General features: G+C 37.8%; 1 long non-coding RNA gene across 1 annotated transcript; it reads right to left on the bottom strand.

Moving 5' to 3' along the window:
- Positions 1-3051: 3051 nt before the first annotated feature.
- LOC309797670 lies at positions 3052-12748 on the bottom strand. Its single transcript, XR_014292773.1, has 3 exons — positions 12620-12748; positions 9847-9977; positions 3052-3322 (listed from the first exon to the last, which is right to left on the bottom strand). It is a non-coding gene; the product is annotated as an uncharacterized lncRNA (long non-coding RNA).
- Between the last annotated feature and the right edge of the window lie 13981 nt (positions 12749-26729).

Raw genomic sequence — 26729 nt, 5'->3', positions numbered from 1 at the left:
ATGTTGTCCAAGGATCAAATGTATATATGTGGGGAGGGGAGATTTCTTTTAAGGAATTGGCTATTGGCTTTGGTTTATGTGATTGTGGGGCTTGGCAAGTCAGATATCTGCAGGGTAGGTCAGCAGGTTGGAAATTAAGGTAAACGTTCATGTTGCAGTCTTGAGTCCAAAAGCTAGAAACTCAGAATTTCTCTTTTGCAGTCTGGAGGCATAGTTCTTTATTCATGGGAGGACTTCAGTCTTCATTCTGAAGGCCTTCAACTGATTGGATGATGTCCAGCACACTATGGAGGGATCATCAGCTTTTCTCAAAGTCCACTGATTTACAAGTTAATCACATCTAAAATATACCTTCACAGCCGCTTCTAGACCAAAGAACCAGACACCATAGCCTAAGTTTACATGTAAAATTAACCATCATAAATGGTAAACATGAGTGAGGGCTGGCTGATGCAGGCAGAAGAATGCCGAAGTGGGTTCATTCAGAGGGAATGTGATTGGGTATCAGAGGAGGGCTGGCATATGCTGTGTGGGTGGAGGAGGCAGCAAGGTTGTGGACTACTTGAATCTGTTGGGGCTCAAAAATGGTGCCCTGAGCCAGCACGAAGTCCACCACAGTAAATGGCAGAGGTACATAGGATGTCATACTTGAGACCAATTAGGCTTCATTTAACCAGTGAGTTTCATCACGTTGATTTTCATAGTTAACTCTCACTCCCTTGTTCATCTGTTCATTATATAACACTCCAGTCGGAGCCTTTCAACTTGCTTGAGCATTTGTGTATTAGCTTGGTGGTGTTGGTTTTGGTTGTCAGTACAGCACTATTCATTTTTGGAGTAGTATCACTTCATACTAAGGCAGTTGTTGCCTGTTGATTGAACAGGCCCGTTGTAATTTCTCTGCACTCCATAGCAATATCACTTTTCTTCAACCCAGGAAGGGTTGATTGAATAAGCAAGTTGCTTCCACTTTTAGTCTTTCAGCTGCCACTTGGATACTTACCATACTTTGAATCCACTTGCCAAACTATCATGACCCTGTTATCCTGTGTGCCCACCAGTTATATACATATTATCTTTCCTTACCTATCTTGCATATGCTGAATTTTGACTTTCTTCAAATTGGGTTACTTTGGATAATACCATTACTACTTTGGCTTTTAAAGCCTTTAAAAGTCTTTTGGCACTATAAAAGGCACAGGGCTCTAGAAATGGAATCCTCAGATTTTGGTGTGCATACGATTCACCTATAGCTATATGAAATGCAGATTCTTGGCTCCATTTCTAGAAAATTCTGATACAATTTATATGGAGAGAGGGGGGTCTGCAAATCTGCATTTTACAGGAGCTACAGTTTCTACTATGCTTAATAGCTATTCTGTGTTGATTCATCATAATGCAGTGCAACTATGCACTTAAAAAAAACTAAACCTTTTTTTGAGAATATTAGATTTATCAAACAATTGCAGAAATAGTACAGAGAGTTCTCATGTACTCTTCACCCTTCTTACTCTAATGTTACTATTTTACGTAGTACATATGTTAAAACTAAAAAGACGGTGGTGCATTACTTTTAGCTAAACTCCAGACTTTATTCAGATTTATCGATCTTTTTCTTTACAATTATGTCTTTTTGCTGTTCTAGGATCTAATCAAGTATATCACATTGAATGTAGTTATAATCTCTCTTCTATGGTCTCTGACAGGTTCCCAGCCTTTCCTTGTTTCCCATAACCTTTATAGTTTTCAGAAGTACTGGCCAGTCTTTTGTAGAATGGCCCTGACTTTGGGTTTGTTTGCTGTTTTTCTCATGATTAGACAGACCAGGGTTTTTTGGGTTTGGGGGAAGATTACCATAAAGGTGAAATGTCTTTCTCATCACCTTGTGTCAGCAATGACTTATTACTGGTGATGTTAACCTTGATCACTTGGTTAAGGTGAGGTCTGCCAGATTTCTTCACTGTGAAGTTACTATTGTTCCCTTTCCATAATCTATCTTTTGGAATCCAGCCAATACACCTAAGAGGGAGTTTAAGCCCCATCTCCTGGAGGGAAGAGTATTTACATATGTTATTTGAAATTCTTTGTAAGAAAGATTTGTACCTTCTTCCCCGTTTATCTATGTGTTCAGTTATTTATGTCAGTATGGACTCATGAATATTTCATATTTCTCTATAACTTTAAAGTTTAATTAATTTTATGACTCAAATTGTTCCAGCTTAGGCCATCAGGTGCTCCTTCAGTTGGGTCCTTGTGTCCCTTTGATCTGCCTCTCTCCTTTTGATTTTTGAGTGCCGCCTTATTTCCTGGCACTACATAATGCTCCGGGCTCATCTTGTGCTTTCATTGCCCCAGGCCTAGAATTAGTCATTTCTCCAAGGATGTTTGGTTTTTCTAAACCATGTTTAGAAACTAAGGCCTGGATGCTAGATGTTTGTTGCTACTTGGTGTCATTGTTTCTTGTCTCTCCGCAAAGTTATGAAATATATGCACGTATATTAACCAATGTATACACTCATATCTATAATCATTTCTATAGGTGTCTATCTCTATACTTATTAAACTAAACGTGAGTTCATACTAATGTCTGACTCTAATCCAGTATCACATGGTTCATTCTAACTTTTGCCTCTTGCTTATTTGTAACTTCTTTTACTAACAGTGAGAAACCTAACTCAAATTATTTACCATTTACTTATTTGTTCTACACTAGTGTAAATGTGTTTTCAGATTTCTTAACTGTATTCCTGTGAGAAACAAACTTACCAACTAAAATTGTGTTTATGTAGTTATTTTTGCACCTAGTCTTATATTTACCAATCAAAACATCATTTTCCAAAGTCACTTATGTCAGTTCCTTTTTCTCCACCCCCTCCAGTGACGTTTTATCATATATTGGAAATACAGTTAAATTTATTTGTCACAGTATGCATTACATCCAGGATACTCTGATTAAAAATTGCATACATTAAAGTTCACCCTGTGATGTACTATGTGTTTTGACAAATGCATAGTCATGTATCTTATGCCTACTACCATACAGTAGTTTCATCAACCTAAAATATTCTCTGTGAGTGGCCTTTGTAGTCATTCACTCCCAACCTCTGACAAATGCTGATTTGTCTTCCATCCCTATAATTTCTCTTTTCCAGCATGTTGAATAAACGGCATCATACAATATGTAGACTTTTGAATTTGGCATCTTTGACTTAGCAACATGCATTTAGGATTCATCCATGTTGTTGTGTGAATCTATAGTTTCTTCCCTTTTATCACCTGAAGTATCCATCATCTCAAATACCAAGTTTGTTTATCCATTCACCTGTTGAAGGATAATATGATATGATTATTTCCAGTTTGGGACAATTATAAAAAAAAGCTGCTATAGGGCCTCCCTGGTGGCGCAGTGGTTGAGAGTCCGCCTGCCGATGCAGGGGATACGGGTTCGTGCCCCGGTCTGGGAGGATCCCATATGCCGCGGAGCGGCTGGGCCAGTGAGCCATGGCCGCTGGGCCTGCGCATCCGGAGCCTGTGCTCCGCAACGGGAGAGGCCACAACAGTGAGAGGCCCGCATACCGCAAAAAGAAAAAAAAAAAAAAAAAAAAAAAAGCTGCTATAACCATTTGGGTATAGGCCTTTGTGTGAACATGGGTTTTCAATTAGCTGGGGAGTATGATTGCTGGATCCTATTGTAAAACTATGCTTAGCTCTGTAGGGAAACTGTCAAACTGTCTTCCCAAACAACTATATCATTTTATATTCTCACTAGCAATGAATGTATGTTCCTGTTGCACTTCATCAGCATTTGGTATTGTCAGTGATCGGATTTTAGCTATTCTAATAGGTGTGTAGTGATATCTCATTGTGGTTTTATTTGTATCTCCCTAATGATATATGATGCTGAGCATCTTGTCATATGCTTATTTGCCATCTGTATATCTTCTTTGGTAAAAATATGTATATATGTATTTTTCTTCCTTTTGTTCTTATAGATTTGTGTGTGTGTGTGTGTGTATATAGATATCTATATCTATATCTATATATACACACATATATAAAGTTAGGTTGCTTGTTTTCTCATTGTTGAGTTTTAAGAGTTCTTTATATATCCTAGATATGAGTCCTTTATACAATATATTGTTTTGGAAAGTAAAAAAAATGAAATGGATACAAGGTACAAATAAAAGTTTTAATCAACAGTCATATGAAAAATTTTGAAGCTGCCCAGTTGAACTTTAGGATATTTTAGATAAGTGAATACTCATTAGGCTTGCTAGTTACAGTATTATTAAAGGGAATGGTTGAAACATTGGCTCTTATACAAGTTCCTCAGAATTTTTCTAAGTAAGGAAGCTAAAATTATAGCCTTATGAAAATTCTCTTACTATATAAATAAACATCATGACATCTACTAAATGTCTTGGGACTTTAAAGCATTTTCCTATAAATAAATGAAAATATTTGTGAGATATAAGAAGATCTCTCTGACTTTTCTTTCCCCTTTATGCAATGAATATAGTTTACTTCTGTTTTCTGATTATAATTATACTATATGAAATAGCAATATTATACTGGATGCTTATTCTGAGACAGATAACATGCAAAACCATGTTACATAAATTATATTGATTTACAAATAACCCATTTGTTTGATTTCATACGAAATTTAGAAAGAATTATTTAGAAAGAATATTTAGAAATTTAGAAAGAATTTAGAAAGAATTTATATTCTTTATTTCGAAATTTAGAAAGAATTTATATTTAGAAATTTAGAAAGAATATATATTGTGTCCAGTTTACAGAGGAAGAGCCAGAGGCAAAAGAGGCCTTTATCATTCCTCATTCACAAGGAGAAGCTAAGGCATACTTGTTAGGAAGGTAGGAAACATCGTTCAGCTACATCTAACAAAGGAAATGATAAATATTCCCTTGACAAGTTAATAAACATGTTTAGAACAATTAATTCTGTCATGAAAAATACTGTGATAAAAGAAAAATCCAAGATGAATTTGTCTGTATTTCAAATCTTTAGAAAACAGCTTGTTCACGGGCATTGTTGTAAGCACCATAAAAGAGATAAAAATCTAACTGTTTTAAACAGTGGTGATACCATATGATCTGTAAGCAGAAAATAAATCTCCAAAGAAATAAAATAAATACATTATTGCTGCAACTAGAGAAAACCCGTGTGCAGCAACAAAGACCCGACGTAGCCAAAAATAAATTAATAAATAAATTTTTAAAAATACAGAAATTTAATAAATAAATAAATATATACATTGGACTTCGAAAACTGAGACATTTACCTCTGAAGCAGTAGGTCATTAACATCACAGATTTACATTTGTTACTCTATAAATCCAATTGCAATCCTTGATTTTTCCATGAATAATAAGTTAGATTTTTATCTCTTTTATGGTGCTTACAACAATGCCTGTGAAAAAGCTGTTTTCTAAAGATTTGAAATACAGACAAATTCATCTTGGATTTTTCTTTTATCACAGTATTTTTCATGACAGAATTAATTAATTTTCTCTTATTACTTAATGAAGTCGTACGCTTTTCTGTGTTTACTGGCTGTTTGGATTTCCTTTTTTATGAGGTTTACATCAACTATTGTTATTTTTTATTATTTTTTAAATTATTTTTTTATTTTTGGCTGTGTTGGGTCTTCACTGTTGCATGCAGGCTTTCTCTAGTTGCGGCGAGCAGGGGCTACTGTTCGTTGCGGTGGCTTCTCTTGTTATGGAGCACAGGATCTAGGCGTGCAGGCTTCAGTAGTTGTGGCACGTGGACTCAGTAGTTGTGGTTTGCAGGCTCTAGAGCACAGGCTCCGTAGTTGTGGCGCACGGGCTTCGCTGCTCCGTGGCATGTGGGATCTTTCCAGACCAGGGCTCGAACCCGTATCCCCTGCCTTGGCAGGCAGTTTCTTAACCACTGCGCAACCAGGGAGGTCCAACTGTTGTTATTTTGAATTCTTCTCCATTTCCAAGTAATACTCTTACATGACTATTTTCTCACTAAATTGGAGGCATTGTCTGTTCACTTTCTAACTTACTAATAAGTAAGGATTTAGTTCCTTTACACTCTTTCCTATGTCCACACTGCTCAGTAAAGTTATGTCATCATGAGTTATTCCAGTGCTCATGATCTCTTTGACTTGTAGTGATATACTTAAAAACCTACATTGTTGATCAACTAGAAACTCTCTCAACGTAACGCTTTGTAAAATGAGGACATTCATACCATCTTCCCTTTTTTCTACCTCCTGTCTACCTTCCAAACCTAGCTTTTACGTTGTCAAAGTTGAAATTTATATTCTATGTGCAGTTAAGTCTTCTGTTATTTGAGAGTCAGTACGGAGTAAGGTTTAAGAGAACAGGCAGAGAGCCTAAACTCAAAGGCTCGATCCAACCTTAAATTAGGTGCAGCCTGGGCAAGCTCCTTCCCTGTCTTAGCTTCCTGTTCTCAAAAATGGGAATGATATTAGCACCAACCTCATAAGGCTATTCAGAGGATTAAATGAGTTAATATATGCAAAAACACTGAGAGCCTAATATATACTAAGTACATACTAGTATACATTTCAGTACATACCAAGTTAATACTAATACATACTAAGTATAGTTTACGTTAGTTATTTGTGATTACATGCAAGTTGACAATAAAAGCTGCAAACCAAGACAGCATTGCCATTATTACAATGAAATTAATATTGCCCCCTGCAGATGTACTGTGTCTTTGTGTATAGACTACACCTCGTTCCATACCGTGCCAGTGTCACTGCCCTTGTGCAGGGTGACCACATACCCCAAGCCGCCTTGGGCTGTTCCAGTTTATACCTGTTGTCCTGATGTTACAGCATTAGAGTCCCTCCTTACACTACTGAAGTGTAAGGAGTTTGGACAAGTTCTGGTTTGGACAACAAACTAGATAGGTGGTCATTACCCCTGTGTGTCACTGAGAAGGGGGACATCTATAGTGTCAGGTTGAAGTGGATTCTTCCCTTCCTCACCAATAGTAGGTTAAAAATCAACCATAGTTTAGTTGGCTTCAGGTTTATGTCCGTATAGCCCTTTCTCCTCTGGAGTTCAAGTTCCTTCTCCTCTTCCTCTCCCTCCTCCCTTCCAACAGTGCCTAACACCTAGTAAGTACAATATGCCTCAAGGTGTTTCTAAGCTCTCAATCACACAATCAATAGAAGTCTCTCCACTCTGGACTGGCTGCAATCTGCACTGAATCCCCTATTACCTTCCTTCTTGGTTTATTGCCTCATTTTGCTGGATTATTTCTATAAATAGCTTAAGGTGTAGCACAGGAGGTCAATTTTTCAAATTTCTTTGTGTACAGAATATCTTCTTCAGCCTCCACTTATGACTCATAGTTTGGCTGGATACAAACACCTAGGGTGAAAATTATGTGCCTGAAAAACTTTGGAGGTATCTTTCTAATGCCTTCCAGGATCCATGGTGCTGATGACAAGTATGATAAAGTCAGATTTAAAAGGTTTTTTTTAGGTGACCAGTATTTTTCTCTCTCGAATGGATGTATCCTCTCAGTATTTTATTCTATTTTGTTTTTTCAGTATTTTAAAGTTTCACAATGAAGGGTGCCTAGGTATGAGTCTATTCTTGCTCATCTTGCATAACTATTTTCAATCTGAGGCCTGATGTCTACTTTCAGCTGTGGAGAATTTTGTTGCCCTTTGACAGCTTCCCTCCATTTTTTTTTCTGGGTCTGGAGTTTCTAATAGTAACATGTGGGATCTCCCAGATGCAGCCTCTCTAACATATTTCTATCACATTTTCCATTGTGTCTTTCTTTTTTATATACTGAGAAATCTTTTAAATTCCTACTGAATTTATTTCAGCAACCATATTTTCATTTCCAGGAGATCTGTCTTGCTTTCCAACCATTCTCTTTTTAATTAACTAACTCCCTAGTCTTATTTTATAGTGGCTAGCTCTTTTTAAACCTCTCTCAGGATATTAATTAAGGTTTTTCCTTAAATTATTTTGTTCTCTAAATTGTCCCTGGTCCTACTAGGATATGTTTTCACTCTTTTTCCCCCTCTCTGATGCTGTAAGCTTTACTCAACTATCAGGCAAATGACAGTTATTTTCTATTTAAGAATGAGTGCAGAAAGCTCCCTGAAGTCAACGACTGATTGGCTTCTTATGCAGGAAGAAGCGGGCAGTAACTGTAACAGGATCTCCCCCAAACACAATTTTCTCGGATGTAAAAACTCACACTAGCTGCCCTAGTTCTCGCCAGTTTCACTGTTTTCAAAATGAAATCATCTCATTTCAGGAGCGTGAGGGCGGGGCTGGGAGTCCACTCCTCCAAACACAACCCTTCAATGAGCTCCCCTATCTCAGTCACACTTTTAACTAACTCCACCCTCTCTCCTACATGCGCACCTGAGCATGGGGCTACTTTTTCAGGTGGGGTCAGAATCCTCCTCAGTTGCAGGTGGTCCCTGTGCATATTCTAGTAATGCCTTTCCTCTGTTCTACTGCTTCGGTTTCACACTCTTCCACCTGTCTTCCGTCTTTCCAAACTATGTTGAAATCTCTTGATTGTTGTGGGCTTATATACTGAAACACTTTGATACCATCATTGTAGTGTCTTGTCAAAATGGAGAAGAGCTAAAAGGGTTCTCATGCATTCTGAATCTGCTATTCTGTGGTCCCAGTGTTTAAATTTCTTGGTCTTCCCCAGTGTCTATCATTGCTTTTAGAAATACAATCTCGTGGTCTATTCGTGAAGGAAATGAATACACCGCATCTAAAATGACAAGGAATGCAGGTTAGATGCACTAGGGTCTTGTCGTACTCTGCCATTTACTAATAAACCACTTACGTGCTACAAATTGTAGGTGCTCATTTATAAAACGAAAGGGGGTAACTCTACATGAACTATAGATTTCTCCTACTCAAACTCATAATTTTCTAAGTTCTTTTCTTAAAATTTCTCTATATTATCATTAATTTTCATTAAAAAAATAAAAATTAACTTTCTCTTTTGAAAATCAAAGAGTAATTCCCATAGTCCTACAATAAAGGGATAATTAATTCTGAAACCTGTCAAGTTTCATGTTTCATATGAAAAGAAAATCACATTAAATAATTTTTAAATTTAAGTAATTAAATTTAAATAATTTTTAAAAAGTAAACATGGACTTTTTAGCACAAAGACACGGTCCCCCCAAATGGTGTTCCTTTATTTACTAGAAGTGTTCAGCTCTGCATTGAAGTTGAAATAAAATAAATATATTATTTTTGAGGTGCAAAAATTTCTTATGAAAATCAATTTTTCTTTTCTGTCCATACAAACAAAAGTATGGAATGACATTACAGGTCATGTTTATTTGGTAATAGAATGTAGCTTCTTGATATTTTTTATTTTAGGAAAGGAGAATATCAACATTGAAACGTTTTTCAACTTTACTTTTATTTAAAATGAGGCCATATTTTCCTCTTATAAAAAGAAAGTTCAACTAGAACTGTCAATTTTTCTCATCTTTAAACAAGATCACAGAATCAGCTGACTGTATTCATTCAGAACTCAATTTCCTTATCTTATGATCACTAAGGTTCTTCCTAAATCTAATATACTAAGGTTCTAAGGAAAGGAAAATATATTACTAACGACATGTTTTGAATTTTATTTCTTAGAGTTCAAATGTCCACCATTCACCTTGGTCTAAGCTTAAGGAACCATTCAAGGGGATACAATGCAGATGGGAGGAGAAAACAGAACCCTCACACAAGCTGTGCCGTGTTGCAATGAGGCTTCCATTTGAAAAACAGTCTTCTCTATAGCTTTAAAGTGATAACTTTGTACCTGCACTGCTTCTTGTTTCAAACGGATTTTCTCTGGCTCTTCGTGAACACGTTCTGAGGAATCATCAGCCTCTTCCACTTCTGAGGAGGAAGGACTCTCTACTGTCACAGTCACAGGAAATTCTGATGGACCTGAGTGTCACAAGAAGAAGATAGGAAACCACAGAGTTGGTATACTAAAGTGCAAAGAAAGAAGACAAGATTGTATAAAAGACAACAGAAGCCAGATACCAAATATCCAAATATTAGAGGACATTTAACAAAAGTGAACTGAGGTATCATTATTTATAAATGTCTCTCACTGCTCCTTAGTCTAAAACAGGCAATGACTAAGTAAAATTACAGGAACTTATTTTTGCTATGTTACTGTACAGACCTCTGTTGTACGTGGTTAGGATTAGTAATGGGAATTTCCCATATTATTTTATTAAGTTTCTTTCACAGAAGCCAAGTGAAGATCCAAGGTAAACATTTTTTCTCAGATCAACTTTATACTGCAAATAAAAAATTTATTCTTCACCATCAGACAAAAACAGTCTGGAAGGAAATGTAGTTTTTCAGATGAAAATACATCAGCAAAGGGACTGATGAATAATCAGAAAGTCAACATATCTAAGCTGTGAATAATAGACATTAGAATTTAAAAAAATAAATCACATACACATACGCAACTAAAACTGACCCATCAAAAATTTCATCTTCTCACCACCCTCAAGCCAAAACTAGGGCAACAGTTCTCCCAGCAAGCTTCACTGCCAATGCAAAGTTGTTCAATAGGACATTTCCAAACATTTAAAACCTGACCTGGCCACAACCCCATAAAAGTCTACAGATCATAAAGAAGTGTGCTGGGATTATATAACCACGCAGAAGACAAGTCACTAGGACATCCTTTTGACAACAAGCAGCAAATCCTGCAGCATAGGAAAACCCTAACAGGAGAACGAGGTGCACAGCCCTCTCTCTGGGAATGCAAGGCCAGGACTGACTCCCAAGACGCTCTTCTCTCAACCTCAGCAGTGGTGCCTTTCACAGACCAACTATGCAGTCTCCCAAGACCACTGGGAAGGAGAATCTGATACTGACAGTATTAGCTTGCCATGAGGCCATAAGCGAGGGAATGTGTGTGGCCTTGGTGAGAGAGCAGAGGTTTGGGAGATGCTGCTTTATATTGGCTTTCAGATCAGGAATTTGTACATATAGCCCGCAAACAACGTTTCTTGAAAACGTGAACATTCTTGAGTATGACAGCTCCATGTGAGGGGTCAGAAATGGCAGTCAAGTTCACTTCACTGGGTAACAGCTGATTTGCGGACTGGAAAACTGGCTTCCTTGTTTACAGACATAGCCACAAGGCTGCCCGTTGTGTGCCAAATCCACACAACTACACAGTTGCATTGAGAGAGCGACCAAACATGTTTTACATGGATTTATTTCAGAGAGGGAAATGCTTCTTGTAAGGCTCTGTCAGTTTAAAAAGCAAGAAGAATGACCATCCACCTTTCCCCATTCAAGCCCTATATATCATAAATATGATAGCTACACACCAGCAACTGATTACATACATCACGAGCTTTGATGAATGGAAAGCCTCTAAAAAGATATCAACAAAACGAAGTTAGATCTTGATGTAAATACATCACCAGTTAAACCCACTTAATACAACTATTTAGTAGTATGAACAGTATCCATACAGAATTTTGTATAAAAATAAATAAGCTCAAAAGAAGGACCTGGAAGGCTCTGCTATGGAGAAAACTGAACAGCATTCAGCCGACTGGCTTGGTAATAACTCTGAACTGCTGAGAGGCCCCTTCAGCTCCTATGCTCAGGATGGTTGAGGTTTCAGTCTCACTTCTTTAAATGGTGATATTAATCGTTCTCTACCACCCTGTGTGACGAGGATGGACCTGCGATTAAGTGTCTCAGGAAGAAGATAGGAAACCACAGAGCTGTAAAACTCAAGTGCAAACACTGGGGATTCAACACTATAGTTTATGCAACAGCAATTCACATTACCATTTGCAAAAAAGTAGTCGGTTGTCCAGTGGGGATTAGAAACACCCATTTAACATGAGCAACTGAACAGATATTTTACACAGTAACTACTTCAAGTACTATTTAAAATCAATTCTCTTTGTTTTCTTAAGCAATTGTTAATCCCCAATTTCGTGATTACTACCAAGTAAGTCACCTGAAGATCATCTAGAGCCATCTATTTCACTTAGCAAGCCTAAAGCTATAATTCAACCATTTTATTTACTGTTCTGTGACAAAAATTACTATGAACAGCTATCCCCTGAATAAGAAATCAGGTAATGCCAGTTTGACTCAGTATATCTGATTTACTGTTAATAAGCCAGTTGATTTAGAATAGGTCTAATGCATATTTTTCATCCATTCTGCATTAAACTAGTTCCCATGCCTAAAATGTCTTTTTTCCCATTCGTACATATCCAAATTCCTACTTCTGTGCTGTAGGGCTTCGCTCAACTACACCTGCCTTTAATGAAACTTTTCTCACATGCACAATTGGTGATCATTTTAGTCTCCTCAAGACTCCCACGGAGTTACCTCTGTTGTGACACTTGAGAAACAACTTGAAACTCCCAATTACTTTTAATTTTTCTTCCTTAGAGGGCTCATTAGGCAGAAGCCATGTGTGAGTTACCTTTTTCCCTCTACACAAAGCACCAGAGACCACCCACATAATAGAAGTTCCAAAATAAAGAACTCTAAATGACTGAAAAAGACAGGGAATGCAAACAGGTTACCTGTTGCTTTTTGCACTTTCTGCAGGACACAATGGCCGGAAACCAGACACTCCAGGTGGTAGCGGTTCAGGAGGGTAACATTCTTTACCAGCAGAGTGTTTCCTTCCATTACTTACAGGCTTCTTTGCGGCCAAGAGTACGTTTGACAAAGCATGAAAAGAAGGAATCAAGATGCACCAAAGGTCTACAGAGCAACTGTCACTCGTGCATACGTCGAAAGGAATCAAAAAGGCACTTGACAATGATGCCAAGCCCATTAAAAGAGGATCGGTTTTGTACAAAGGTTTTACATAAGCCAGCATTTTTTAAAAATATAAATTCTCTACAGTAACAAGTTATTTTAACTAAAAGTATTGAGATGTGCAGAAATGCAAAAATAAAGTTTAAAAAAAATCCCAAAGTATGATACATTTTATGTATCATGTAGAAACACTCAAGTTTCCTAAATCTTAGAACACCTTTGGCATTTCTGAATCTCAAGGACACAGAAACACAGATACACCCATGACTTCTGCCAAACAGAATCTTCAGAAGTAGACCAAAAGTTAAATTTAAGATGAATTTTTCTATGTAAAAACAATACAAGTTATAAGGCTGCAAGTTGCTGGGGGGTAGGTGAGTCAATTTTACCCTCCTATAAGCCTGTCAACCTTCACTGCTCCTTTGATTTCATATAGAAAACACACAAAAAAACAAATGAAACCCACTGCATGGAAGAGTGAAATGTGGAGACTTACCCTATATTTCAGTAGTAAAGAGGCAAGTATCTTTATATGAAACATTTGGTTGCAAAAACTAGACCTACGTGTTAATATTTTACTTAGAATAAGCCATATATTAAAATTCACATTTAAATATTTAACTTGAATTTACTGAAAACAAACATCATAGGTTAAAATGGTTATATTTATCCTTCAAAGCTACTATATTTTATGTTATTTTATTTATTTATTTTAATAGATCTTGATTGGAGTATAATTGCTTCACAATTCTGTGTTAGTTTCTGTTATACAACAAAGTGAATCAGCCATATGCATACACATGTCCCCATATCCCACCCTCTTGAGCCTCCCTCCCACCCTCCCTATCCCACCCTCCCTATCCCACCCCTCTAGGTCATCGAAAAGCACCAAGCTGATCTCCCTGTGCTATGCTGCTGCTTTCTACTATATTTTAGCAGCATTAGGATGCAGGGTAAAATGGAGTGTATGCGGTAATATAGGACAAATATTTCATAGAGTGTAGCTTATTGATAATCACCACACGATCCTGTGTGATTTACATGCCTCTTAAAAATATATAGGAGCTCAGTTCATTTTGTGTTATTTTATTGTGTTTTTTAACTTAATTGCCATCAAAAAAAATGTTTGTATGCATATGGTTTGTATGTGTATACCCTTCCTTTACTTTCAGAAACTAATGCAAATACATTTGTATTAAAATTTTTTTAAATTACACTTTTCTTGTTAGGAGATTAAAAAATTTCTAATAAAAGTTCCCATCTTTTATTAGGCATACATAAGTACAATATAAATGTGACACAATTCACACCATTATTTCACCCCTATACTCACCTGGATCTAGGTATATACCCAGATACTGATTTGGCTTACCTCTACGTCTCCAAATAACTGAGGCAAATACAAAAAAAAGCCCAAGAAATAAAATTACTCTTAAAAGAGCTCAATGAGCTTGTATACTTCAGTTACATTTCTACTTTGTTTAATCATGCTAACTAAAAAAAAATGTTTAACTGTTCTCATTCCACGATGCCCTATTATTCTGTACTAATTTTACAGAATTCCTAATATGTTTTACATATACATGTTTTATTTATATATATTTCCATTTCTAATATCATAGCAAAAGTCAATGTAGCTATTTTAAGAATGCTTTACATATGATATAAATTTTTAATAATAATATCTAATTAGTGTGATATCACAAATCTTAACTTCTTTGAATGTACTATTTGATTATTAAAATATCACTCTCGAGAAATACAGCTACACGTGGAACAACTCCTACAGAACACCTACTGAACGCTGGCAGAAGACCTCAGACCTCCCAAAAGGCAAGAAACTCCCCACATACCTGGGTAGGGCAAAGCAGAGAGATCCCCACACAGAGGATCGGTGCCGAGCGGCACTCACTAGCCCGAGAGGCTTGTCTGCTCGCCCGCCGGGGCGCGCGGCGCTGGAAGCTGAGGCTCGGGCTTCGGTCAGAGCGCAGGGAGAGGACTGGGGCTGGCGGCGAGAACTCAGCGTGAAGGGGGCTAATGTGCCACAGCTGGCCGGGAGGGAGTCCGGGAAAACTCTGGAGCTGCCGAAGAGGCAAGAGACTTTTTCTTCCCTCTTGGTTTCCTGGTGCGCGAGGAGAGGGGATTAAGAGCGCTGCTTAAAGGGGCTCCACAGACGGGCGCGAGTCGCGACTGAAAGCGCGGAGCCCAGTGACGGGCGTGGGACGCTGGGGCTGCTGCTGCCGCCGCCAAGAAGCCTGTGTGCGAGCGCAGGTCACTGCCCACACCGCCCTTCCGGGAGCCTGTGCAGCCCGCCACTGCCGGGGTCCCGGGATCCAGGGGCGGCTTCCCTGGGAGAACGCACGGCGCGCCTCGGGCTGGTGCAACGTCACGCCGACCTCTGCCGCTGCAGGCTCGCCCCGCACTCCGTGCCCCTCCCTCCCGCCCGGCCTGAGTGAGCCAGAGTCCCCGAAGAGGCTGTTCCTTTAACCCTGTCCTGCCTGAGCGAAGAACAGACGCCCTCCGGCGACCTACATGCAGAGGCGGGGCCAAATCCAAAGCTGAGACCCAGGAGCTGTGAGAACAAAGAAGAGAAAGGGAAACCTCTCCCAGCAGCCTCAAAAGCAGCGGATTAAAGCTCCACAATCAACTTGATGTACCCTGCATCTGTGGAATACATGAATAGACAACACATCATCCCAAATTGAGGAGCCCGGAGTCAGTGCTGTGCCTCTGAGGTGGGAGAGCCAACTTCAGGACACTGGTCCACAAGAGACCTCCCAGCTCCACATAATATCAAACGGCGAAAATCTTCCAGAGATCTCCATCTCAACACCAGCACCCAGCCTCACTCAACGACCAGCAAGCTACAGTGCTGGACACCCTATGCCAAACAACTAGCAAGACAGGAACACAACGCCACCCATTAGCAGAGAGGTGGCCTAAAATCATAAAAAGTCCGCAGACACCCCAAAACACACCACCAGACGTGGACCTGCCCACCAGAAAGACATCCACCAGAACATCCACCAGAACACAGGCACTAGTCCCCTCCACCAGGAAGCCTACACAACCCACTAAACCAACCTTAGCCACTGGGGACAGACACCAAAAACAACGGGAACTACGAACCTGCAGCCTGCAAAAAGGAGACCCCAAACACAGTAACATAAGCAAAATGAGAAGACAGAAAAACACACAGCAGGAGAAGGAGCAAGATAAAAACCCACCAGACCTAACAAATGAAGAGGTAATAGACAGTCTACCTGAAAAAGAATTCAGAATAATGATGGTAAAGATGATCCAAGATTCTATTTCCCAGATCCAAAATCTTGGAAATAGAATAGACAAAATGCAAGAAACAGTTAACAAGGACCTAGAAGAACTAAAGATGAATCAAGCATCGATTAAAAACACAATACATGAAATAAAAAATACTCTAGATGGGATCAATAGCAGAATAACTGAGGCAGAAGAACGGATAAGTGAGGTGGAAGATAAAATAGTGGAAATAACTGCTGCAGAGCAAAATAAAGAAAAAAGAATGAAAAGAACTGAGGACAGTCTCAGAGACCTCTGGGACAACATTAAACGCACCAACATTCGAATTATAGGGGTTCCAGAAGAAGAAGAGAAAAAGAAAGGGACTGAGAAAATATTTGAAGAGATTATAGTTGAAAACTTCCCTAATATGGGAAAGGAAATAGTTAATCAAGTCCAGGAGGTACAGAGAGTCCCATACAGAATAAATCCAAGGAGAAATACGCCAAGACACATATTATTCAAACTGTCAAAAATTAAACACAAAGAAATCATATTAAAAGCAGCAAGGGAAAAACAACAAATAACACACAAGGGAATCCCCATCAGGTTAACAGCTGATCTCTCAGCAGAAACTCTACAAGCCAGAAGGGAGTGGCAGGACATAATTAAAGTGATGAAGGAGAAAAACCTGCAATCAAGATTACTCTACCCAGCAAGGATCTCATTCAGATTTGATGGAGAAATTAAAACCTTCACAGACAAGCAAAAACTGAGAGAGTTCAGCACCACCAAACCAGCTTTACAACAAATGCTAAAGGAACTTCTCTAGGCAAGAAACACAACAGAAGTAAAAGACCTACAATAACGAACCCAAAACAATTAAGAAAATGGGAATAGGAACATACATATCGATAATTACCTTAAATGTAAATGGACTAAATGCTCCCACCAAAAGACACAGATTGGCTGAATGGATACAAAAACAAGACCCATCTATATGCTGTCTACAAGAGACCCACTTCAGACCTAGAGACACATACAGACTGAAAGTAAGGGGATGGAAAAAGATATTCCATGCAAATGGAAACCAAAAGAAAGCTGGAGTAGCAATTCTCATATCAGACAAAATAGACTTTAAAATAAAGACTACTAGAAGAGACAAAGAAGGACACTACATAATGATCAAGGGATCGATCCAAGAAGAAGATATAACAATTGTAAATATTTATGCACCCAACATAGGAGCACCTCAATACATAAGGCAAATACTAACAGCCATAAAAGGAGAAATCGACAGTAACACACTCATAGTAGGGGACTTTAACACCCCACTTTCACCAATGGACAGATCATCCAAAATGAAAATAAATAAGGAAGCACAAGCTTTAAATGATACATTAAACAAGATGGACTTAATTGATATTTATAGGACATTCCATCCAAAAACAACAGAATACACATTTTTCTCAAGTGCTCATGGAACATTCTCCAGGATAGATCATATCTTGGGTCACAAATCAAGCCTTGGTAAATTTAAGAAAATTGAAATTGTATCAAGTATCTTTTCCGACCACAATGCTGAGACTAGATATCAATTACAGAAAAAGAGCTGTAAAAAATACAAACACATGGAGGCTAAACAATACACTACTTAATAACGAAGTGATCACTGAAGAAATCAAAGAGGAAATTAAAAAATACCTAGAAACAAATGACAATGGAGACACGACGACCCAAAACCTATGGGATGCAGCAAAAGCAGTTCTAAGAGGGAAGTTTATAGCAATACAGTCCCACCTTAAGAAACAGGAAACATCTCGAATAAACAACCTAACCTTGCACCTAAAGCAATTAGAGAAAGAAGAACAAAAACATCCCAAAGTTAGCAGAAGGAAAGAAATCATAAAAATCAGATTAGAAATAAATGAAAAAGAAATGAAGGAAACGATAGCAAAGATCAATAAAACTAAAAGCTGGTTCTTTGAGAAGATAAACAAAATTGATAAACCATTAGCCAGACTCATCAAGAAAAAAAGGGAGAAGACTCAAATCAATAGAATTAGAAATGAAAAAGGAGAAGTAACAACTGACACTGCAGAAATACAAAAGATCATGAGAGATTACTATAAGCAACTCTATGCCAATAAAATGGACAACCTGGAAGAAATGGACAAATTCTTAGAAATGCACAACCTGCCAAGACTGAATCAGGAAGAAATAGAAAATATGAACAGACCAATCACAAGCACTGAAATTGAAACTGTGATAAAAAATCTTCCAACAAACAAAAGCCCAGGACCAGATGGCTTCACAGGCGAATTCTATCAAGAATTTAGAGAAGAGCTAACACCTATCCTTCTGAAACTCTTCCAAAATATAGCAGAGGGAGGAACACTCCCAAACTCATTCTACGAGGCCACCATCACCTTGATACCAAAACCAGACAAGGATGTCACAAAGAAAGAAAACTACAGGCCAATATCACTGATGAACATAGATGCTAAAATCCTCAACAAAATACTAGCAAACAGAATCCAACAGCACATTAAAAGGATCATACACCATGATCAAGTGGGGTTTATTCCAGGAATGCAAGGATTCTTCAATATACGCAAATCAATCAACGTGATACACCATATTAACAAATTGAAGGAGAAAAACCATATGATCATCTCAATAGATGCAGAGAAAGCTTTCGACAAAATTCAACACCCATTTATGATAAAAACCCTGCAGAAAGTAGGCATAGAGGGAACTTTCCTCAACATAATAAAGGCCATATATGACAAACCCACAGCCAGCATCGTCCTCAATGGTGAAAAACTGAAACCATTTCCACTAAGATCAGGAACAAGACAAGGTTGCCCACTCTCACCACTCTTATTCAACCTAGTTTTGGAAGTTTTAGCCACAGCAATCAGAGAAGAAAAGGAAATAAAAGGAATCCAAATTGGAAAAGAGGAAGTAAAGCTGTCACTGTTTGCAGATGACATGATACTATACATAGAGAATCCTAAAGATGCTACCAGAAAACTACTAGAGCTAATCAATGAATTTGGTAAAGTTGCAGGATACAAAATTAATGCACAGAAATCTCTGGCATTCCTATATACTAATGATGAAAAATCTGAAAGTGAAATCAAGGAAACACTCCCATTTACCATTGCAACAAAAAGAATAAAATATCTAGGAATAAACCTACCTAAGGAGACAAAAGACCTGTATGCAGGAAATTATAAGACACTGATGAAAGAAATTAAAGATGATACAAATAGATGGAGAGATGTACCATGTTCTTGGATTGGAAGAATCAACATTGTGAAAATGACTCTACTACCCAAAGCAATCTACAGATTCAATGCAATCCCTATCAAACTACCACTGGCATTTTTCACAGAACTAGAACAAAAAATTTCACAATTTGTATGGAAACACAAAAGACCCCGAATAGCCAAAGCAATCTTGAGAACGAAAAATGGAGCTGGAGGAATCAGGCTCCCTGACTTCAGACTATACTACAAAGCTACAGTAATCAAGACAGTATGGTACTGGCACAAAAACAGAAAGATAGATCAATGGAACAGGATAGAAAGCCCAGAGATAAACCCACGGACATATGGTCACCTTATCTTTGATAAAGGAGGCAGGAATGTACAGTGGAGAAAGGACAGTCTCTTCAATAAGTGGTGCTGGGAAAACTGGATAGGGACATGTAAAAGTATGACATTAGATCACTCCCTAACACCATACACAAAAATAAGCTCAAAATGGATTAAAGACCTAAATGTAAGGCCAGAAACTATCAAACTCTTAGAGGACAACATAGGCAGAACACTCTATGACATAAATCACAGCAGGATCCTTTTTGACCCACCTCCTAGAGAAATGGAAATAAAGACAAAAATAAACATATGGGACCTAATGAAACTTAAAAGTTTTTGCACAGCAAAGGAAACCATAAACAAGACCAAAAGACAACCCTCAGAATGGGAGAAAATCTTTGCAAATGAAGCAACTGACAAAGGATTAATCTCCAAAATTTGTAAGCAGCTCATGCAGCTCAATAACAAAAAAACAAACAACCCAATCCAAAAATGGGCAGAAGACCTAAATAGACATTTCTCCACAGAAGATATACAGACTGCCAACAAACACATGAAAGGATGCTCAACATCTTTACTCATTAGAGAAATGCAAATCAAAACTACAATGAGATATCATCTCACACCAGTCAGAATGGCCATCATCAAAAAATCTAGAAACAATAAATGCTGGAGAGGGTGTGGAAAAAAGGAACACTCTTGCACTGCTGGTGGGAATGTGAATTGGTACAGCCGCTATGGAGAACGGTATGAAGGTTCCTTAAAAATCTACGAATAGAACTACCATATGACCCAGCAATCCCACTACTGGGCATATACCCTGAGAAATCCATAATTCAAAAAGAGTCATGTACCAAAATGTTCATAGCAGCCCTATTTACAATAGCCCGGAGATGGAAACAACCTAAGTGTCCATCATCGGATGAATGGATAAAGAAGATGTGGTACATATATACAATGGAAATTACTCAGCCATAAAAAGAAATGAAATTGAGCTATTTGTAATGAGGTGGATAGACCTAGAGTCTGTCATACAGAGTGAAGTAAGTCAGAAAGAGAAAGACAAATACTGTATGCTAACACATATATATGGAATTTAAGAAAAAAAAATGTCATGAAGAGCATAGGGGTAAGACAGGAATAAAGACACAGACCTACTAGAGAATGGACTTGAGGATATGGGAAGGGCGAAGGGTAGGCTGTGACGAAGTGGGGGAGCGGCATGGACATATGTACACTACCAAACGTAAGGTAGATAGCTAGTGGGAGGCAGCCGCATAGCGCAGGGAGATCAGCTCGGTGCTTTGGTGCTTTGTGACCGCCTGGAGGGGTGGGATGGGGAGAGTGGGAGGGAGACGCAAAAGGGAGGGGATATGGAAACATATGCATATGTATAACTGATTAAATTTGTTATAAAGCAAAAAAATAAAAATAAAATAAATAAATAAATAAATAAATAAAATAAAATATCACTCTCTTGAAATAACAATTGGCAGACGATCATAAGCTTTTTTTTTGACTTCATAAACACTCTTAACAACTTATTTAATACACTATTGTCCAAGCAAGTTGATTAATAGAGAATCAAAAACATACAACTTTAAGTAGAAAAAAAAAAGCTGTATTTATGAAGATGTTTACAATAGTTTATTTTAGGTTATTTCCAATTTTTCACCAATTTAAAAAATTGACCTACTCAATGAAACCTTGTGAATGCAATGTTAAAAAGTATTAACTATGAATCACAGAATTTAAATTTAGTATGAAAAGATAAGAATGGCAAATTATATTGAAGCTATGTGGAATTATGTTTATAGACAGCAGGAAGAGAAAATAAAAAATGTAAATATTGCTTGATAGGATAATGGGATTAGAGGTGGTCTTTTAAATTTTTCATTTTTATGCTAATACAATACCTTTATAAAACCCAAAAATCTTCAAACAACACATTTTTTAAAAATTGTGGTAAACTACACAAAACAGAAAATTTATAATTTTAACCATTTTAAAGTGGACCGTTCAGTGATATGAAGTCAACGAATTTTTAAAACTTTCAGAGGGCACCTGAATAAAAGATGTGTTGTCCACTGGTGATTTTAATGTATCTGATATATAACTAAAGTCACCACAAAACTCTTTCTGGGAAATTGGCAGATCATAAACATAAAAAATTTATTTTGCTTTTTGTTAAACCTTATTGTTTTGCTGTTTCAAAATTCAAATTTACTTACAAGAAAGAGTCAGTTTCATATATTAGATTTGGTTTCACAAATGCTGCTCCTGCTATTCATTCTTATCACCAAAAAAAAAAGACTATTTGTGACTAACGATAATATGTTACAGAAAATAAAAAGTTAAAAGGTTTTCAATCTGCATATCTGGGAACCTAAATTAAAGCATCACACAACATTTTCAAAAACAGAAAAGCCATTTGATTTGACTAAAATCTTAGTTTTAAGATGGCAGAAAGTACCTTGATAATTGTCTTTTAAGAAAGAAAGAAAACCAAGCCATTAAAGAGAAATTCTTCCGAGAGAACTGAAACATGTTATATACCTCTGACTTGGCACTCCTTCCATCTGGAGAACTTTTTTGGTAACTGTTTTCATCACAGAATGATCTAAAGTAAAATGAATTGAAATTAGAGTAATTATTTTCCAATGAGTGGCTATTTCCATTTAAAACCGAAAGCCAACTAATTATTGCTTTTCCCATAAATTTAAATATGAAATCTACATTATATAATTATACACTTATTTCCCCCTTTGTGTATTCTAATTTCTTCCTCAGAAACCTAAGATGCCATCTTGCAGACTGCCCACAGTGGCTATTATTTTGGCAGCAGCAAAGGTCAACTTTAAACATTTTGCATCTAAAGTGGCTTTGGATACCTTCGGATACAAAGTACAGTCTGAGCACCGTCCAGACGCTTAGATACCTAAAGAGCATCTAAGATATCAAACCAGGGCATCCAAGATAACAAACCAAGTCCTGATATTCCCTCAAAAGCTGCTCCTCCCATCAGCCCCCTTCTTCTAAGTGATACTACCCAGTTGCACACATAATCATCAACCACTTGTCTCCTTGTTACTATTTCCTTCATACCTCACATCTATCTGCAGGTCTTGATAGCTACACCCTCAAAACACAACCTGAATTCAACCGCTTTTCACTTGCTGCAAACTTCCAACCTAACCTAGGCCATAAACATCTCTTATTTGGAGCACTGTGATAGTCTCCTAACTGGTCTCCCTGTTCCTCTTCTTCTTTTTTTTTTTTTTTTTTTTTTGAGGTACACGGGCCTTTCACTGTTGTGGCCTCTCCCGTTGCGGAGCACAGGCTCCCGACGCGCAGGCTCAGCGGCCATGGCTCACGGGCCCAGTCGCTCCGTGGCATGTGGGATCTTCCCGGACCGGGGCACGAACCCGCGTCCCCTGCATCGGCAGGCAGATTCTCAACCACTGCGCCACCAGGGAAGCCCCGTTCCTCTTCTTTATCCTCCCAAATCCCTTCTCTATACCAGGTCACCTTATTCAGATACGATTTGGATCATGCCTTTTTCCAGTTCAAACCCCTCTACTCATTTAGAATAATCCACATCTTTACTCTGGCCTTCAAGACTTTACAAGAGCAGACCCCTGGATAGCTCCTTGACCTCATGTCATACCACACTCTTCTTCACTCGGTACTCTGCCCAGATTGGCCTCCTTGCTTTTCCTTAAATACTCCACCCACCTACATGCCTACATACTCATTGCCTCCTTGTCCTGGAATGTGCTTACTCCAGATCTTCCATGGCTTGCTCCTCTCTTCATTCAGGTCTCCGTTCAAATGCCACTTCTCCAGTGAAGCTGTCCCCTAACAAACCTATCCAATGGAGTCCTACCTGCTCTCCCTCACTCTCCTTACATTAAGATATTTTTGCACTTCCTACTCTCTAAAATTATATTACTTATCTGTTTACTCATTTCTATCTGATCTCCTTCACTAGAATGTAAGCTCCATGAGGGCAAGACTTTTGTCTGTCTGGTTCACTGCTTTATCCCTAGTCCCTAAACCCGTATCTGGCACACAGAAGATATTTAAAATATTACTTGTGAATCTGACAAATGAATAAAGTACTCCTGGCAAGAATTCAGAGGTTGCACAGGAAAGAAATAATGCTCTTGGTGGAAGCAGACTTAGTATCTAGATTCACCTCTATTCAGAGTAGAGATAAGAAAAATTTACAAGTATAATTCACTTTAATTAGTACATTATCTGCTAAAAACATAAGGGAAGTCCAACACTAGAAAAGTACCGTTGAAGCTTGAACAACATGGGTTTGAACCTCACGGGTCCACTGACACACGCATATTTTTCAATACATATGTACTATCGTCCTACATGACCAAGGTTGGTTGAATCCACAGATGTGGAACCACTGACTATAAACTTATACCCAGATCTTCAACTGCGTAGGGGTCGACACCCCGAAGCCCACGTTGTTCAAGGGCCAACTGTATATGACGAGGAAAGTTAAACACATTAACTTTTTAAAAACTGTCAATACCTGAACAAATTCTTTTTGTTTTGCTATGTGTTTATCAATTTAAAAAAAGTGACCACATACCAACAAGCAGATTTTTTCTTATATCCAGAACGAGCAGAGTTCTGTTGGTTTCAAGGGCCTTTAGTAAAGCCTTCGCTCCTTCACTGGTGAGGCCGCACTGCTGCAGGTCAAGTGCTTTCGATGAAAGACAAAAGGTCACTTGCTAACTCTACAGATTTAACATATAGACAACTCTCATTTTCTCACGTGTGGAAGAGTCCTGCACAAGACAAGTCATGGCAGGTTTGTAATTTTGGGTATGGAAAAAAACAGAAACATATACGCACACACATAATGCATAATCCAACTTAAAAACCTCTTCTTGGATGTGCAATGATAACCCTGGCTTTCGTACCAATAAATCATACAACATATTTTACAATTACAGAACTGAAGAATAACTGTATAGAACCTATGAGCAAAAAGCATCACAAAATGAATCTCAGTTCATAATTAGCAAGGGCGGCAGGGGCATGTAAACCTCACAAGCAAAACCTGGTGGAGCTCAGAAATGCACTGCATTCTTTTGATCATGATCTTCAGCTCCAAATCACACTTGAAACTAGTTCAAAGGGGAAAACAAAATAGAAGAAAGGTAATAACTGTTAGTTTCAGAGGAAAAAAAGACAAGTCTAAGAGGATACAAATAATAAAAACTTTAAACAATGTGTGAATAGAGAATACATACTAAAAACCTATCATGAAAGTATGATGGTCAAGAACCCTCGCAGTAAAAGGTCAGACAAAAACCAGAAAAACTGATCATGAATTCTAGTAGTTCTGGGGCTGAACAACCTACTCATTTAAACCAAAGGGATCATCACTAACACACAGGTATTAAAAATTATTACATGAAAGGAAACTATCATGAGTCTTTTTTTAAGTGTTGTGTGGACCATCACATTAAAATAACTGGAGTCTTTCAACACCCCCATGACACATAGAAATAGCAAGTCAGACATACGGATCTGACAGGATATGATACAACCCTTACAAACTCTCACTACAGAAGAATGGACACAGGGTATAATTAACCAAATAGCCAAATTATTACAAACAGCCAGTAAACCTCACCAGTAAATCAAATGAATACAAAATAAAACAAAATGTGGTTATTCTCCTATCAGATGAAGCCAAGATTCTGTAAGAAAAGCCTTTAAATAATGTCTATACACTTTGGATCCAACAACTCTCTTTCTAAGAATTTAACCAAAAGAAATAGTCAGACATATAGGTAAGGATATGTATCAGAGTACTATTTGTAACTGAAAAACTGGACAAAGCTTATATACTAGAATGGATGAGCTATGTGCACTGTGGCATATTCATATAATGGAATACTGAACAATCACAAAAAATGATGTAGGAGATGCAAATTTACTGACTTGCTAAAATGCTCATACTAAATTAATTGAAAAAAGTTATAAAATTTGGAGTAACCCCACTTGCATAGAAAATGGAGAGGTACTCATTTTTGTAGTTTTACATTTTTTTACAAGTGCTACAGGCCAGTGTTTGTGAGAGGCAGGCTTCACATCTACTGTTGGGGTGGACTACAAATTGGCATAGCCTTTCTGGGTGGTAATTTGGCCATGTGTATCAAATGTCTTAAAAATATGTCACACTTAGTCATTTCACTTGTAGTACCTTATTCTACAGAAGTAATCCTGATGGACACAGAGATGTATATACAACGTATTCACATTGTCTCTGACAGGGAAAAGCAAACTGTCTAAATAGAATTGCAAAGAATTGATTAAACTATGGGACATCAATACGACGCAATACTACATGATACATCATTAAGTGAAAAAAGCAGGAATATGAAATAGCAAGTATACTACAATTCTATTTTTGTAATCCCTAAGTGTACATATATATTTGTAGAAAAAAAAAAGACTGAAAGTATATACACCAAAATGAACAGTGATTATATCTGGGTATTAAAATTATAAGTAATTGTTCTCTTGTTACTCTGTATTTTCTATAAAGGATATATGCAACTCTTAGAGAAAGTTTAAAAGCAAAATAAAAGCTATCAGTAAAATGAGGCTTTAAAAAATCCTATCACAATAGTATCATGCCAAAAGCTAAGCATATTTCATACTAAAAATTCAATATTTTCAATTTTAGAATTTACCTCTAAGCCATAAATCCTCACTAAGAGATTCTGCCAAAGCACTTGCACCCAGGTCACCAATGAGCGTGTTGCAGTTCAGAGTGATGCGCCTCAAACCAGCCATGCAGTCAAGATCAGGTCTTGGAATGAAGACTCTCAGCCCAGGTTTCTTCATGCCTTCTGGTAGTCTGATACTTCAAAGATTTAATGGGATGAAATTAAGATGCTTGAATAAGGAAACAGGGTGTGCCTGAGTATGGCTTATTATGTCAGAGATTTACACACACACACATATC

The sequence above is a fragment of the Mesoplodon mirus genome (genome assembly GCF_964341445.2).
Source record: "Mesoplodon mirus genome assembly, contig: HAP1_SCAFFOLD_856, whole genome shotgun sequence".
Taxonomy (NCBI): Eukaryota; Metazoa; Chordata; class Mammalia; order Artiodactyla; family Ziphiidae; genus Mesoplodon; species Mesoplodon mirus.
Note: the sequence above shows the minus strand (reverse complement) of the source record. Positions and strands in the feature narration are given on the sequence as shown.